The following is an 18,810-nucleotide window of genomic DNA, read 5'->3' as shown; positions in this document are numbered from 1 at the left end:
TCACAAAGACCATCATGGGTAACCAATGTAGCGAAGCAATCAGAGCAGGGAAGGAGATCGTGGGATCGACAGCAGAAAAGGTGCCACGAGTGACACTGAAGTGGGTAGGGGAACTGTCAATGAGGACAAAAGTCAAAGTTTGTAACATGTTATTCAATCAGAAGATCCCTACCCATTGAAATGCCACTCCCTCAAAAGGTGTGGCATGTACTGAAATCCCCGAGGAGGAGATAAGGAGGTGGGAGTTGCTGTATCAAGGGAGGCAGTCAACAAAAGGAAGAGGTGTATCTGGAGGGAAGTAGACACTGCAAAAGGTGATTGCTGGGGTCATTTGCACTCATGCCACTATTGCTTCTTGGTTAGTACAAATGGGGATCCAGTCACTAATGACATCGGTGTGAACCAAAGTGCAGACCTCTCCAGACGCTATCCCATGATCAGCATGGTTTTGACAGAATGCCCGATACCCAGGAAAAGTTGGAGAGTGGTCATCAAGAAAGTGCATTTCTTGACACGAAAAGATACAATGCAAAGCAAGAGGAAATAAGCTGTATTTCTGGTAGATGACAGTAATATCCTTAGCAATATAATAGAGAGAAACATTCCACGTGGGAAAAATTACATATAAAAATAACATATAAAAATAAAGATGAGGTGACTTACCGAACGAAAGCGCTGGCAGGTCGATAGACACACAAACAAACACAAACATACACACAAAATTCTAGCTTTCGCAACAAACTGTTGCCTCATCAGGAAAGAGGGAAGGAGAGGGAAAGATGAAAGGATGTGGGTTTTAAGGGAGAGGGTAAGGAGTCATTCCAATCCCGGGAGCGGAAAGACTTACCTTAGGGGGAAAAAAGGACAGGTATACACTCGCACATACACACACATATCCATCCACACATACAGACACAGGCAGACATATTTAAAGACAAAGAGTTTGGGCAGAGATATCAGTCGAGGTGGAAGTGTAGAAGCAAAGAAGTTGTTGAAAGACAGGTGAGGTATGAGTGGCGGCAACTTGAAATTAGCAGAGATTGAGGCCTGGCAGATAACGAGAAGATAGGATATACTGAAGGGCAACTTCCCATCTCCGGAGTTCGGATAGGTTGGTGTTGGTGGGGAGTATCCAGATAACCCGGATGGTGTAACACTGTGCCAAGATGTGCTGGCTGTGCACCAAGGCATGTTTAGCCACAGGGTGATCCTCATTACCAACAATCACTGTCTGCCTGTGTCCATTCATGCGAATGGACAGTTTTTTGCTGGTCATTCCCACATAGAATGCATCACAGTGTAGGCAGGTCAGTTGGTAAATCACGTGGGTGCTTTCACACGTGGCTCTGCCTTTGATCGTGTACACCTTCTGGGTTACAGGACTGGAGTAGGTGGTGGTGGGAGGGTGCATGGGACAGGTTTTGCACCGGGGGCGGTTACAAGGATAGGAGCCGGAGGGTAGGGAAGGTGGTTTGGGGATTTCATAGGGATGAACTAACAGGTTACGAAGGTTAGGTGGACGGCGGAAAGACACTCTTGGCGGAGTGGGGAGGATTTCATGAAGGATGGATCTCATTTCAGGGCAGGATTTGAGGAAGTTGTATCCCTGCTGGAGAGCCAAATTCAGAGTCTGGTCCAGTCCCGGAAAGTATCCTGTCACAAGTGGGGCACTTTTGTGGTTCTTCTGTGGGGGATTCTGGGTTTGAGGGGATGAGGAAGTGGCTCTGGTTATTTGCTTCTGTACCAGGTCGGGAGGGTAGTTGCGGGATGTGAAAGCTGTTGTCAGGTTGTTGGTGTAATGATTCAGGGATTCAGGACTGGAGCAGATTCGTTTGCCACGAAGACGTAGGCTGTACGGAAGGGACCGTTTGATGTGGAATGGGTGGCAGCTGTCATAATGGAGGTACTGTTGCTTGTTGGTGGGCTTGATGTGGACGGACGTGTGAAGTTGGCCATTGGACAGGTGGAGGTCAACGTCAAGGAAAGTGGCATGGGATTTGGAGTAGGACCAGGTGAATCTGATGGAACCAAAGGAGTTGTGGTTGGAGAGGAAATTCTGGAGTTCTTCTTCACTGTTGAGTCCAGATCATGAATCTGTCCACTTTGGGTTGGCAGACCTGGGTAACCAAGAAGGCTTCCTCTAAGCGACCCATGAATAGGTTGGCATACAAAGGGGCCATCCTGGTACCCATGGCTGTTCCCTTTAATTGTTGGTATGTCTGGCCTTCAAAAGTGAAGAAGTTGTGGATCAGGATGAAGCTGGCTAAGGTAATGAGGAAAGAGGTTTTAGGTAGGGTGGCAGGTGATCGGCGTGAAAGGAAGTGCTCCATCGCAGCGAGGCCCTGGACGTGCGGAATATTTGTGTATAAGGAAGTGGCATCAATGGTTACAAGGATGGTTTCCGGGGGGAAACAGATTGGGTAAGGATTCCAGGCATTCAAGGAAGTGGTTGGTGTCTTTGATGAAGGATGGGAGACTGCATGTAATGGGTTGAAGGTGATGATCTACGTAGGCAGATATACGTTTCCTTGACGTTGACCTCCACCTGTCCAATGGCCAACTTCACACGTCCATCCACATCAAACCCACCAACAAGCAACAGTACCTCCATTATGACAGCTGCCACCCATTCCACATCAAACGGTCCCTTCACTACAACCTAGGTCTTCGTGGCAAACGAATCTGCTCCAGTTCGGAATCCCTGAATCATTACACCAACAACCTGACAACAGCTTTCGCATCCCGCAACTACCCTCCCGACCTGGTACAGAAGCAAATAACCAGAGCCACTTCCTCATCCCCTCAAACCCAGAATCCCCCACAGAAGAACCACAAAAGTGCCCCACTTGTGACAGGATACTTTCCGGGACTGGACCAGACTCTGAATGTGGCTCTCCAGCAGGGATACAACTTCCTCAAATCCTGCCCTGAAATGAGATCCATCCTTCATGAAATCGTCCCCACTCCGCCAAGAGTGTCTTTCCGCCGTCCACCTAACCTTCGTAACCTGTTAGTTCATTCCTATGAAATCCCCAAACCACCTTCTGTACCCTCTGGCTCCTATCCTTGTAACCGCCCCCGGTGCAAAACCTGTCCCATGCACCCTCCCACCACCACCTACTCCAGTCCTGTAACCCGGAAGGTGTACACGATCAAAGGCAGAGCCACGTGTGAAAGCACCCACGTGATTTACCAACTGACCTGCCTACACTGTGATGCATTCTATGTGGGAATGACCAGCAACAAACTGTCCATTCACATGAATGGACACAGGCAGACAGTGTTTGTTGGTAATGAGAATCACCCTATGGCTAAACATGCCTTGGTGCACAGCCAGCACATCTTGGCACAGTGTTACACTGTCTGGGTTATCTGGATACTCCCCACCAACACCAACCTATCCGAACTCCGGAGATGGGAACTTGCCCTTCAGTATATCCTCTCTTCTCGTTATCCGCCAGGCCTCAATCTCCGCTAATTTCAAGTTGCCGCCACTCATACCTCACCTGTGTTTCAACAGCTTCCTTGCTTCTACACTTCCACCTCGACTGACATCTCTGCCCAAACTCTTTGTCTTTAAATATGTCTGCCTGTGTCTGTATGTGTGGATGGATATGTGTGTGTGTGCGAGTGTATACCTGTCCGTTTTTCCCCCTAAGGTAAGTCTTTCCACTCCCGGGATTGGAATGACTCCTTACCCTCTCCCTTAAAACCCACATCCTTTCATCTTTCCCTATCCTTCCCTCTTTCCTGATGAGGCAACCGTTGGTTGTGAAAGCTAGAATTTTGTGTGTATGTTTGTGTTTGTTTGTGTGTCTATCGACCTGCCAGCGCTTTCGTTCGGTAAGTCACCTCATCTTTATTTTTATATGTAATATCCTTAGCAGTTACACTTGTTTATTGTGTGGTTAGAGATCAGTTTAGACATAAAGAAGCTGAGAGGAGGTCATGTCACCAGGTCAGTGGTCATCACCTACGAGAGCGGGGTGACACCCATAAATATCAGACTCAAGATGCAAAGGGGGAGATGGCACCTCATGGGGCACCGGGAAGGGGAGGCATAGTCTTCTTCTTCTTCTTCTTCTTCTCCTCCTCCTCCTCCTCCTCCTCTTTGAGGTTGATGAGGGCAGGCCACAGATGGATAGCAGGCGCCCTCAAGGTCTGGAACTGAGAGTGGGTGACCTTGGGGTATACAAATGGTGCACCCCATAGCTGAGTTGTGGTAGCAGGCCTATGGCTGGAGCGACAAAGGGCTGGGTCCCAAGGGAGGGGGTGAGGGGGGCATCACTGGCAGGTGCCAAAGAACAGGACACTTATTCATGCAGGAAGGGTGAATGCAACCAGAAGAGAGGGCATGGGAACTGCAGGGGAGGCGGAGATGAGAGGGGGATAAAGCTGGGTAAGGAAGTGGCAGGAGGGGGAAAGGATGTATCAGAGGCAAAAATTGAAGAAATCAACACTGGCTGGAGTTGGCCATATTTTTGGCAAGCCTCAGAATAAGATAGACAATCCAGGGACTTACCCTCTTGCATTTTCTTTCTTTCTTGTAAATTGGGCAACCTGGCGAGCATGGAGAGTGGCAGTCATGACTATTTACAACACAGGTGGCAGAACACAGGATCTTCCCTCATGGAATGGGTGGCTACAGTCACCACGCAGAGTGTCCGCTGTACAGTGGGAAGACATATGCCCAAATCTCAAGCACTGATAGCTCCTCATGGGTGGCATGATGTACAGTTCCACATCACAGTGGTAAAACACAATCTTAATTTTCTCTGGAAGTGTATCTCCATAGAAAGCCTAACAAGTGCCAATATTGGTGTGGTTGTCTTTACGACACTTCTCCACATGTCAAACAAAGTGAACACTGCACTGCTCCAGATTAGCCCAGAGCTACTCATAAGTTTGCAGGATGAGATCCCTATAGTCACATCCTGGATCATATGTACAGACTGGTGATGAATAATAGACACTGGGAAATGACTTAGGCAACCAGAAGCACAGAGAGCTGCAGATTGGGCAGCAGAAGAAGCTTTGGTCAACAGGGAGCCTGACCGCTTCTTACTGTGAGACTCCACATTGCCAAACTTGTCCTCTATATTCTCCAAAGAAAACAACAGGTTTTTGGTGGTGAATGTGAATCCTAATACAGACCAGGTAGTGGGGAAAGTGTTTCATCCAAAGACTGTGAGCCTGGCCCTCCTCCCAAAGTGCAGCCAAGGAAGGGAAAGCTGCAGGATCATATGAAGCAGCATTCAAGGATCCCCTACCACTAAATGTGATGGCCTATGAAGAACAGCCAGATTTCTGTAGCTTGATATGCTTCGTACACCAAGCATCCACCTGACACCACCCACTCCACTCCGATCAGGGGCTCTCCCCGTGGGCACTACCCAGACACAACAACGGCTGCCTGGCAGGACAGTTGTCGCTGAGAGTTCCGATGCTCCAAGATGACAAGCAACCACTTCTTGGCATACATGGGGAGGTAATAACTCATGCATCAGTAGTGTGATTCTTGTATTGTCAGGGGGCTAGGCCAGATGAGCACATAACAGCCCCACCACATGGACTGGCTACACATGCTGGTGACCTAGTGGGGCAGTAAGGGTTATGGTGGGGAAGGAGAGTGGAAGGCAGGAACGGAGAAGAATCCACATCATAGACACTACAGAGGGAGATCTTCCCCAAATGGCTCACACTAAAGACTGAAAATTTAGAACTGGAGGTCAAACACCAAGGTTGGACCAAAAATGCCAAAAAGAGAACCGGCAAGAGGAACAAAATCACAAGGAATGCAGGGAAACAGGTGAATAGTCAGGTCAACATATATAAATACGCCAAGAGAGGGGAATGAGGGAGCAGAGAGGAGGAGCATGGTGAACGAAATGCAACCCAGGAAGGAAGAATGGGCCCTAGGGGCAACATGCATGAAATCACAAAAGAACTGTGAGCCCCTGGGGAGAGGGGGGGGGGGGCGGTACAGAATAACCTTATTAGTTAGAGTGAAGACTAGTAAGCTCCTAATAGCATTGAAAGAACTGAATCGATCAACACATAACATCAGACTTGTTAATATCATTGCAAACATATTGTTATTAACAAATTACAAAGTCAGGCCAACTGACAGACACAGTGCAGAAATATTACACGCACATTGACCCGCTGCACACAGCTGAAAGCACCGTGGGCTATGAGCTGTGAAAAGAAAGGTAGCAGGTTCACATCCACTTGCTTCTATTCCTTTCTTTCCTAAATGATTAAAGTAGAAATACTATCTCAAAAGTTGATGTTATTTATTATAAGCACTGTATCTGAGGCAATGCTTGTTGCAAAGGCCAACAACTAGACTGTTTCCCCAGTGGCCAGAAACCTTGACCAGCCAGACAGAGTATGTCAGAAAGTAAAAACAAGTTACACACTAGAAGTTTTTACTGTTATGAAACATCTTGCAAAATATGGGTTTATGGAATGGCTTGTGTTTTTATCTTGTTGGTAAATATCGTTTTCAATGATGGTGTGCAAATTTGACAAAATCTCGTCTTCCATTCACATGAAATTACAAAACAAGTCTTGAACTTGAAATCTGTGCAATAATGTATGTTATTTCAGAGTGCTGGTAGTCAATGCGACATTGAGAATACTGACATTAGACACTATACCATAAGTGTATTAAATTTAAAACTGAAAATGGGATGGAAATCCAATTAAGTTAACAAATAACAATATCTCAGATTGTTGGACAGCATTACGTATTGTTCCAATGCCAGCAATTCAATATTCAAGCCACTGATGGGTCCAAAACCTTCATTATGATTTTCTCTACTCTTATTTGACAATCACTAACACAGTTGACACAGCTATTTTATGTGCCTCTATTATTTTCAGGTAACAATGTGCATTGCAAATCAATTAAAGGTAATAATGGGTGCACGAGAGTGCTGAGAGCACAAATCATGTTAACCAGCTCATCCCGTGTGCTGAGGTCAAATGTCCTGTCCACATCCACGTCAATGTTAGCTGCCTTGTCCCATGGGAGGATGGATTAAGGTCTAATAGAGAATGTTGTGAATAGCACACATCATAGGGTGACAAAAGTATCATCAATCAACAACCTGGAGACTGCTCACTGAGTTACTACAAATTAAACTGCAGTTGAGGGTGGTCTGTTTGACACAATGTAGGGCTCTATTAATGGCTGTCACAACTGCCATAAAAACATTAGATCATAGCAAGCAGAAAAGAAAGTGTGCTGACACCCAGTGTGTTAACACATGTAGTGTAGGGCAGATGGCAAGCCCGTAAACTACGAACAGAACTGTCACTTCAGTTGACATGATTCTGCCATATTGGAAGGTGTGTGTCGGTAGTGTCTATGCTTACTTTGTGAGTTTGTTTGAAATGTTGTGAGTGCACATCACAGAGTTGAAGGCTACAGTGGTAAAGTGGTGTTAAGAGTCTTAGTTATTCATTTTTGAAGAAGAAGAATGAAAAATGCCTATGTGCATTGTTCCAGTGCACAGATCAGGCAACAGAGAAAGTAAGGGTAAGCATTTTTTCAGACCTCCAAAAAATGTAGCAGAGTTTTCCAAATGAGCGACAGCAATAATTCAGAAAGATAGATTTCTGACTCACAGTTGTTTTGTGCGTGATTCACATTTCAGTGAGGAACTTCTCACAAAAGCACACTTCTTTGTCATCAATGATAAACAAGTTAAAATTCCAAGACAAAAGTGGTCTCTAAAATGAGGAGCCATTCCTTATTTATTTCCCAATTTACCAAAATATCTATCGGAAGTATTGCACAACAGAAAATCACCAGTAAAACACTCGCAAGAAAGAAGCTGTGGCAAAGGAAAAATGTTGAATAAGAAGTTATGATCTCAGAGTTTCTTCTGTCAAGGGAAGTTTGCAGAACCAAACGGTACCAGACACAGCAGTAATTTCATTAAAAAGAACATTAAAGTATAAGAAGCTGGAAGTTGTGCAATTATATATTAAATTATGAATAGCGAATGCTGAAATAAATCTTCTGCTGAAGCACCCATCAGACAAAAAGCATATGACAATTCAGTCACATCTCTTCTAAACTAAGCACGAAACAGAAAATCATAGTAGACACAAAATAAAGAAAAGCCTGTTGGAAAACAATAAGGGAATGTGGATGATAACAGAGTTTCTTCTGGACAGTGTGCTCTTAAAAATTAAGTCACCCAAAGGATATAGACATTGTTTGAAGCAAGGATTGTTGACACTTCCTTCCAAAACACCATCTGCGAAATTTAGTAACAGGTCTCAGATGCTCATACGGAATCAATATGCCTGCTACTGAAACAATTAAGAATTATTCACAGGAAGGATTAGATGAAAACAAACACATAGGTGCACTGATTTTTGATGAAGTTAAGCTCCAAGAAGAAGCGTATTTTAATAGCACTTTGTTCAGTGTTGATGGTTTCATCAATATAGGGGAATATACTCCAGAAGACTCCTATGAATAAACTTGTAAATCATGTTCTGCTGTTTACGTTTGTAGCTCTACTGTATAACTGGATCCAACCTGTTGCTGTGTATGCTACTTGAAATGCAACTACTGATGACTTCATCTCACAGAAATTGATTCAAGAGCAAGACAGAACAAGAATTACTGCATTCACTTCTGATGGCAGTCAGCCAAATAAATAGGTCTGGTAGTGTCTAGGAATTAGTGACATAAAAAATAGTTACCTGCTCTGCATCAAATCCTGTTGAAGAAACTAGAAGAATTTGGGCAGTTTCAGATGATGGGATAAGATGAATAAGGACCCTCGAAAGTTCATCTCATGGGTGGTAAGTAAAATGTGATGGTGCCAAGCAGTGTCATATGCCTCATGCAATAAGTGGTTGGATTTTAGAAAAATGCCTGCCAGATGGCTGTTTTGAAACCAACCAGATGGTCAGTTGTGTATCCTGTCCAGAAAACCACAATGACAGGAAACAAAAGGCTCTGTGATTTGAGATTCCATCGTATTTGCCAGGTTACCATTCTCTCAAACAGTTTCTGACCATGTTGGTGAGGTTAATCAGACACTAGCTGTCAATAGACTTGGGGTTTTGTCTGGTTTAAGGAATGGGATGATGATAGTGTCTTCCCACTGTGAAGGGACTTGCACTGTGAAGGGAGAACACCTTCTAGCCAAATACAGTTGAAGGCCATGAGTAGACAGCATTTTTGAGTGTCATCCACATGGTGAATTGTCTGATGATGTTGCTTTACCAGTCCAAGGAGCATCTTTTGAACATATTGAAGAGAAGCTCTCCCATGCTCTAGAAATTCTATTACCAAGACAACAAGCTGAAGCCAAATCCAGCAAAAACACAGATTTGTGCATTCCATCTTAGAAATAGACATGCAGCAAGGAAATTGCATTTGTTCTGGGAAGGTAAGTAATTAGAACACTGCTTCATGCCCAAATATCTTGGAGTAACTCTTAATCGAGCACTTACCTACAGAATACATTGCCTGAACACCAAACGGAAGGTATCTGCAAAGGCCACATGGAGTGGCCGCACGGTTAGAGGCACCATGTCACTAATAGTGTGGTCCTTCCTGCCAGAGGTTTGAGTCCTTGCTTGGGTATGGGTGTGAGTGTCGTCCTTAGCGTTAATTTAGTGTAAGTAGTGTGCAAATATAGGGACTGATGACCTCAGCAGTCTGGTCCCTTAGGAGTTCACACGTATTTGAACATTTGTATCTGCAAGGAACAACATTCTCTGGAAATTATTGGGTACAATCTGGGGGATGCATCCATGCGTCTTCAGAACTTCTGCAGTAGCTCTTTGCTATTCAGCTGCAGAATATGCTTGCCCTGTCTGGTGCAGATCTAGTCATGCTAAACAAGTACATATCACATTGAATGAAACCTGCAGACTCAGTACGGGATGATTGAGATCTACACCACTTCATAAAGTTTATGGTCTAGCAGGCACCCCACCTCCAGGTATCCATCATGAATGTGCATACAGACTGGAAACATCTAAGTCACTGAATGCGAAGACCCACACACTACACAGGTATCACCCAGCAGTACCAAGGCTCAAGTCAAGGAAAAGCTTTCTCCTTTCAACTGAAAGCCTCACTGAACTACCTTTGAACTTCAGAATCAACTCATGGTGTTCCAGAACCAGCCACCTTGCAGGGGGGATGATCCCAACCGAAAGCCTCCCATCAGGTCACAAAGAAAGCTGGTCAATATGGAAGACCCTAAACAGGCTGCATTCTGGAGTTGGAAGAACAAAGACCAACTTGAAAAAGTGAGGATTTGCATGCAACTCCACAGCATGTGAATGTGGTGAAGAACAGACAATGAGTCATCATCTTGTCTGCAGCCTATTCCCAACGTCATGCATGCCACAGAACTTCATCTTTGTCACCAAGGACGCATGGGAGGTTGCTACATACTGATCACAAAACATTAAATTGTAATTGTAATGCTTATAGTACCATGGTTTGGAACATTTTATATAACTTGTAAGCTATAGAGTGAGTTTCTGACATGATTAAATAAAAAAAAAATTGTCTGATTATGAATCAGATCAGTGCCTGGGGCACTGAGTCAAGAGCCTGAAGCACTTCCCAGACAATATAAGGTTCATAAGATAACCAGCATGACAGATAGTGTAAGACAGAAAGATATCTAATGTAAGAATTCACAAGGTAGCCCCATAAAAAGAGGTCACAGATGCTGTTGGAAAGTAAGTCACACGGTTTTCTAAAAGGACCGAAGCATTGGAACAAGTAACACCATAAAGAAAGAGACTGGGAACACGTGTTGATATTTGACAGGCCTGGAGAATATGAAGCTTGACTCACACCTAGGATTATGAGGCATATGTTCCCAATGAGAAAATGTAGGGCTCCAGCATTCCTTCTCACTACGTTTACTTGCATAGTGAGCCACAGATGAAGAGCCGTTTGCAAGTAAAGAAAGTGGTCAGTGAAGAATGTCGCTTTAGACATTTAAAGGACCTTCAATGATCCTGAAAAGCTGTTGCAACATCTTTGGTCTACAATGACACCATTCAGTGGCAGACGGAGGGGGGGGGGGGGGGGGGGGGGGCTGTATAATGTGGAACAGTAGTTCCTGTGGTGTAGGTGATCACACCCACACCAGGGACGTTCGACACCACGTCATCAATGCAAACTGACAGAGAGAAGGTGAAGGTAACAGAAGAGGTACACAAATACCATTTGAGCCTCTGAAGAGCTCAACAGGTTAATCAGTCCATCACGTGGTGACAAGGGAGTGAGAGGACCTTCGTAAAGTGCTTACTGTCACAAAGATTGTCACATATCAACTATTGCAGTGATGCCACAAGACAGAGAAGAGATCCTAAGGTTGACAGCCAAAAGGAGCCACAGGTAGTTCTGAAATAAATAGCAGTACCATCACTGACAAGACATAGACCAAGATAAGAAATAAGCCAGAAAGTCCTTACCAGATTAAGCAGTACTTCTCCATACAGGGGTGGTGCACACTGAAATCCCCAAAAGAAAGTTGTGGGCAAGGGTGTAAGGGGGTGGGAGGGGGGGAGGAATGTCAGATGAATTTGGTCATTTCAAGGTAAGTCCCCTGCCTAGAGGCTAATATACATTACAAATTTTGAATGCTGGTGTCATTTGCATAGCTTCCAACAAGGTGAAGAGGGGTATCCACTCACTGATGACAACTGTGTGAGCCCATGTGCAGCACCTCCAGATCTCCTGGCATCAGTATGGTTCTGAATGGTTCTGACAGAATGCATGGTAACCTCAAAGAGTTTGGTGAGGTAATATGTGACTTGTTGTTCTAGCAGAGTAATACAGATTGCGGAACAAGAGCAGATTACATGTTGCCATTCTGGCAAGTGACTGTAGTATCCTTTGCAGTTCAATTAGATCATCATGATGACAGTGTCCTGGTTATGGGTGAATTGGCCAGGAGATGAGGACATCACCCAGGATCACTGTCTGTCTCCAGCAGGGGTTGAACATCACTGGGCATTGATTCTGTATCCAATAGCAAGGAGGTACCCAATGCCTCTGGGATCACCGAAGTATGTTTCTCCTGATATTTCTTTTTTGTCTCTTACACAACTTTTGGCCACTGAGATCCTTGTGAGGGTTTATTTGCTCTGGGTGTAGGATTGGAAAAGAGTGGACAGCCCTGGGACCCAAATGGTGTGATCCTCCAATCCACTGGCCGGTGTTGGGACACTGATTTGTGGCGAGAGCATTTCCTAAACAGAGTATTTTCACTGGTGATGGCAGAGGAGAAAGTTACTTCTTTTGCTGGGTATAGCTCTATAAAACTACTTGCAGTGTCTAATGCAACTCATTTGCAACAACTTTACAGTACTGTAAATAATTAGTATTTTCTCGCAAATTATTATTTCATTACTGTATATCATCATAGATTGCTAGTCATTTCATTTACTGATTAATTCATCAGATATTATTGTGAACCAATGTTATGATCTATCTCATGGTACCTGAGTGGTTTTACCTTATTACTTTTTGTGATAAATTCAGAAAAATGTACTATATAATTATTCTTGTTTATGACCTTTGCACTAGTATTTAGTTTTAGTGATCCAGTGTGTCCTCTTAATTTTATTTTTGCATAGTTGATATTCCAAAACTTCATTTGTAACATTACCTTGCTGTATCTTTCTCTTCATCATAAATTGTTTTCTCCACATTCTGATCACTTGAACAACTTGATAGTAAGAATTTTCCTTCTTATCTCTTACAAAGAGTTAGTTACTTTATTGTTTATTGAAAACATATTCTTCAAGGAAGTGATTTTGTGGTATTGTGGATGCATCAGCTACACGTCAAAAAAAAGAGTAAAGCACTTCTGACATTAAGTATACTAATTAATAGAATGGAATAAGTAGTTTTGGTTGCAGATGAGACACTGTCATTTTGTACTGCTCTGTAGTTAAGGTATTAATTCGAGTTTAACCATTAATTTCATCCACATTATGAAGTGAACAAGTGTATGAATGACACTTCATGTTCATATCACAAAAGAATCTTTTTTCATATGGTATTATTCATTAAAACTGGAAAGTTCATAAGGTGGGAAAACACAGACTCGGATATAAATTAATATACAATAAATGTGGGATGAAGTTTGTCTGGGTATGTATTTGGCACTCCCATTCCATTTAAAAGACTGTGTTGTAGTACTTCCTATTTATCTATAGAAATTAAAGCAGGCTTGATTACATTGTGACAAGTAGGCCACACTTCTCTTTGTGTGTCAGCAGTTGTCACCACACCTGTACCAGACCAATTATGTAGACACATATCTGTGTAATTTAATTTAGTTAATAGTTTGGTATTGGGAATGGGTGGTGACCGTGAATTGCCTTGTACTGACACAACTGCAGTGGGATAGAAGGGATTTCTAGTGATACTCTTCACACGGATATGTAGGTTTTTTTTGTACAAGACATGAGGTTCAAGAACAATAGGCAAAGACTTGTGGCCTTCAAGCTAAGATAGTATCAGAAGTGACTGGGATAAGCTAGGTGTCACAACTCTCACACAAATGTGGGCCAATCTTCGATGAACAGAGCAGTCAGGGGAGCACTGAATTTCTACTGACATTGGTTGTTGCTCACATTGAAGCTGTGCACATTGCTGCTATTGGGAGACACAAATAAACAAGACAAAACTGTAACAGGAGGGGAAAAGATGCATCAGCTGAACTGACAACCGAAAATGTAAGGGAGAGCATGGTCAAAAATGGTATAATTCCTTTGATTACAGGTGAGAGGGGCTAAATACCTCATTCAGACAGACTCCTTTAAAAGAATTCTTTATAAATGAACCCTAACACACAGAAGAGTCTTGCACCCAGGTATCTCACAATTCTTTTATGTGTATATGTGTGATGAGCATTGACCCACAAACCATTGCAGGACTTTTCATTACCTGTGGTGAAGTTTTACTCTGACTATATATTTTCTCTGACTTATAATCTAACACAGAAACTCTTCTGCTAACCTGGCCATGGTGTCATGCGGGATAGGTTGCCCAACATCCAGCAACGTAGCTAGTCCGGATGGAAAGGAGTGAGGGTGGGGGTGGGGGGGGGGGGGTGGAGTGTCATCAAGAATCCGTATGGTGGTAGCCCTCCTGACCACACATGGATCACACTACTGATACCCAAACCTTCACCTCCCACTTACACAAAGTAGAAGATGCCTGTCATTTTGGGTGAGACTCTGGCCTTTGCTCTGACAGGGTGGCATGCATTGTGAGAGCCTAAGGTCAGAGTAGGTTGAATTGTGGTGAATGTCTGGAGTCATGTAATGACCAAAGTTGTCAGCTGGCAGCCATGAATCCTCTGCAGACTTTTTGGACAGATTGCAATTCAATGCTTATCATTGTGATCCTAGAAACTTTTCCTCCTGGGCTACATCATGGGAGGAAAACATAACCTAGCGACTTGTCAACAGTTATTCCCCTATGTTTCTGGTTTGCATCTGAACAGATGGATTATACTTTCTCTCTATTAAATCAGTGTCTTTTGTGGAGATTATTGAAAAAGTTACTGCCAAACTCTCTTCCCTTTGCAAACTGCTGTGTGATTAAATTTTAATTACGATGGTAAATGCTACCCATTCCTGGCCATTCTTTTCTTGTAAACAAGTTGGTTATGTACATGTTACCATCACACTATATAAGAACATCAAAATTGTACAAGAATTAATTTTTCACTGGGAACTAACCCTTCATACAGATGAAGGACTGCATGAACAATTGGCGAGATGAGGGATTCACTTTGTTTATCGTGCACGTTGAGGCCCACCAAAACAAAGCAAACACCTGCACATTTTCCTGACTTTTGTGAGGGATTCACCTTCAGGAAAGGTAAAAAAAATTGGTGTTACTGATGCAAAGTGAAGCTGGACTCCCATCCCACATTCAACATTTTCAAAGGGTGGCACTTGGGGCCGATGTCTTCCCAGTGTACATGTGATCCTATTTGGGCAGATTGTGGTCATCCACATTATGAAAATTTATTGTGAGATCACTACCCCATCTGTGTCAGTTTTGGGGATGACTACCCTCCTCAGTTGCAGAAGGGTGGTAACTTAGTCAACAAACACAAAAGTGAAGAACTAAAGCTCACAGATGCTCTCATATTTAGAAGCCCTGGAAAAGTATGATGGCCTCAGTTCAATCTCAGTGATGATATTGACCCTTGTCACTACTGTGAGTAAGTTGTCGGTCGTTACAGGAGTATTTATTTCATAGACATCAAGACATCTGGTAGCACATAGATAAACTTGACCATAGGGGAGGTAGGCCCTTCCTTCTCATGGTTCTTGCAGCACCATTAATTTTGAGAAACACTCCTCCCACCCAGCAAAAGAAGTAACTTTCTCCTCTGTCATTCACCAGTGAAAATACTCCCTTTAGGAAACTCTCTCACCAGAAATCCACAAATCAGTGTCCTGACAGTAACCAGTGGATTGGAGAGCCACACCATGTGGGTCCCAGGACTGTCCATTCTTTTCCCAATCCTACAACCAGAGCGAATGCCCTTAGAATCCTATCATCAGTGTGTAACATGCAGTTCTTTTAGTTACATATTACTTATATGTACACTCAATTGTTAGCTTTGGCATTCTTTTTTGGGGAACAAATGCACAAAATATGAACACAAATTTCAAACTCCAGAAAAGTGCCATAAGAATAATAACCAAAAATACTAGTTGAGGCCATTGTAAAGATCTGTTCAAAACACTGGGGATTTTAACTGCTCCATGTGAACACATTTACCAGTCAGTTATACATATCAAAAATAACATTGGTAATTACTGCACAAACAGCTCTGTCCATGACCATGCAACAAGAGATAGACTCAACTTACATTTACCAAGAAAAAATAAACATAAAACTCAAAACAGCATTTTCTACCAAGGAATAAAACTGTACAATAAATCACCAAAAGAAATTAAGGAAATTGCAGAAATACACTTATTTAAAAAGGCAGCTAAAAGTGCCTGTTATGCAATACATTTTATACATTGAAGGATTACTTAGATAAAACAGTGAAGGGGTTTCATAAGAAAAATGTTGTAGAAATAAATAATAATAATAATGATTAAAAAACATCCAAAATTCCACATAACACCTTCAATTTACGCTTTTTTCCTTCTTTTTCCTTTCTAGAAATACTTACCCCCAAGCTACGCATAGCACAATACTAACACCTCTTCCTCTTCCTAGCTAAACATCTCACTCATCATGGAGGGATGCTGACTCAGTTTCTCAGGATAGCAAACGGGAAGTTGTGGTACAGAAAATGGCCCAGAGATCACCAGAGAGAGAGAGAGAGAGAGAGAGAGAGAGAGAGAGAGAGAGAGAGAGAGAGAGTGTGTGTGTGTGTGTGTATGTGTGTGTGTGTGTGTGTGTGTGTGTGTGTGTGTGTGTGGTGAGGGAAGTCTTATGACACAATGTGTGTATACTGTGTGCAGTGAGTGATAGTGAAATATGAGTGAACAGTGTGGTATTACATTATTTAATACGTTATTTGTAAAAAAAAAATTATTGTATACCAGGTGCAAGTCTAATGATTATGTCTAACTAGGAGTCTGTAAATAAATTTTTAGTAAAACACCCTTTTTACACATTAGAAGAGTACCATACTTATAAGAAGAACAACAAATGCTTTGTGAAATTATGTGAATAGAATTAAGTAAACACCTTATTGTAATTTTGTTGTAAAATAATGATGTATTCAGAAGAATGTGTCTTGTGTATTGTACAAATAACTTTAATCACTACTGTTTCTTTGTACATTTGCAGTGTACCATTCGATGTTGAATAAAGCTATTATTATTATTATCATTAAATATACATGTATATGAGTTCGCTTATTTTAAATTGGTCTAAACTTATAAATATATATCTAAAAACAAAGATGATGTGACTTACCAAATGAAAGTGCTGGCAGGTCGACAGACACACAAACAAACACAAACATACACACAAAATTCAAGCTTTCGCAACAAACTGTTGCCTCATCAGGAAAGAGGGAAGGAGAGGGAAAGACGAAAGGATGTGGGTTTTAAGGGAGAGGGTAAGGAGTCATTCCAATCCCGGGAGTGGAAAGACTTACATTAGGGGGAAAAAAGGACGGGTATACACTCACACACACACACATATCCATCCACACATATACAGACACAAGCAGACATATTTAAAGACAAAGAGTTTGGGCAGAGATGTCAGTCGAGGCAGAACAGCAGAGGCAAAGATGTTGTTGAATGACAGGTGAGGTATGAGTGGCGGCAACTTGAAATTGGCGGAGATTGAGGCCTGGTGGATAATGGGAAGAGAGGATATGTTGAAGAGCAAGTACCCATCTCCGGAGTTCGGATAGGTTGGTGTTAGTGGGAAGTATCCAGATAACCCGGATGGTGTATCACTGTGCCAAGATGTGCTGGCCGTGCACCAAGGCATGTTTAGCCACAGGGTGATCCTCATTACCAACAAACACTGTCTGCCTGTGTCCATTCATGCGAATGGACAGTTTGTTGCTGGTCATTCCCACATAGAATGCGTCACAGTATAGGCAGGTCATTTGGTAGATCACGTGGGTGCTTTCACACGTGGCTCTGCCTTTGATTGTGTACACCTTCCGGGTTACAGGACTGGAGTAGGTGGTGGTGGGAGGGTGCATGGGACAGGTTTTACACCGGGGGTGGTTACAAGGGTAGGAGCCAGAGGGTAGGGAAGGTGGTTTGGGGATTTCATAGGGATGAACTAAGAGGTTACGAAGGTTAGGTGGACGGCGGAAAGACACTCTTGGTGGAGTGGGGAGGATTTCATAGAGGATGGATCTCATTTCTGGGGAGGATTTGAGGAAGTCGTATCCCTGCTGGAGAGCCAAATTCAGAATCTGATCCAGTCCCGGAAAGTATCCTGTCACAAGTGGGGCACTTTTGTGGTTCTTCTGTGAGAGGTTCTGGGTTTGAGAGGATGAGGAAGTGGCTCTGGTTATTTGCTTCTGTACCAGGTCGGGAGGGTAGTTGCGGGATGCGAAAGCTGTTGTCAGGTTGTTGGTGTAATGCTTCAGGGATTCCGGACTGGAGCAGATTCGTTTGCCATGAAGACCTAGGCTGTAGGGAAGGGACCGTTTGATGTGGAATGGGTGGCAGCTGTCGTAATGGAGGTACTGTTGCTTGTTGGTGGGTTTGATGTGAACGGACGTGTGAAGCTGGCCATTGGAGAGGTGGAGGTCAACATCAAGTAAAGTGGTATGGGATTTGGAGTGGGACCAGGTGAATCTGATGGAACCAAAGGAGTTGAGGTTGGAGAGGATATTCTGGAGTTCTTCTTCACTGTGAATCCAGATCATGAAGGTGTCATCAATGAATCTGTATCAAACTTTGGGTTGGCAGGCCTGGGTAACCAAGAAGGCTTCCTTTAAGCGACCCATGAATAGGTTGGCGTACGAAGGGGCCATCCTGGTACCCATGGCTGTTCCCTTTAATCGTTGGTATGTCTGGCCTTCAAAAGTGAAGAAGTTGTGGGTCAGGATGAAGCTGCCTAAGGTAATGAGGAAAGAGGTTTTAGGTAGGGTGGCAGGTGATCGGCGTGAAAGGAAGTGCTCCATCGCAGCGAGGCCCTGGACGTGTGGGATATTTGTGTATAAGGAAGTGGCATCAATGGTTACAAGGATGGTTTCTGGGGGTAACGGATTGGGTAAGGATTCCAGGCGTTCGAGAAAGTGGTTGGTGTCTTTGATGAAGGATGGGAGACTG

This window comes from Schistocerca piceifrons, chromosome 11 (genome assembly GCF_021461385.2).
Source record: "Schistocerca piceifrons isolate TAMUIC-IGC-003096 chromosome 11, iqSchPice1.1, whole genome shotgun sequence".
Taxonomy (NCBI): domain Eukaryota; kingdom Metazoa; phylum Arthropoda; class Insecta; order Orthoptera; family Acrididae; genus Schistocerca; species Schistocerca piceifrons.
Note: the sequence above shows the minus strand (reverse complement) of the source record.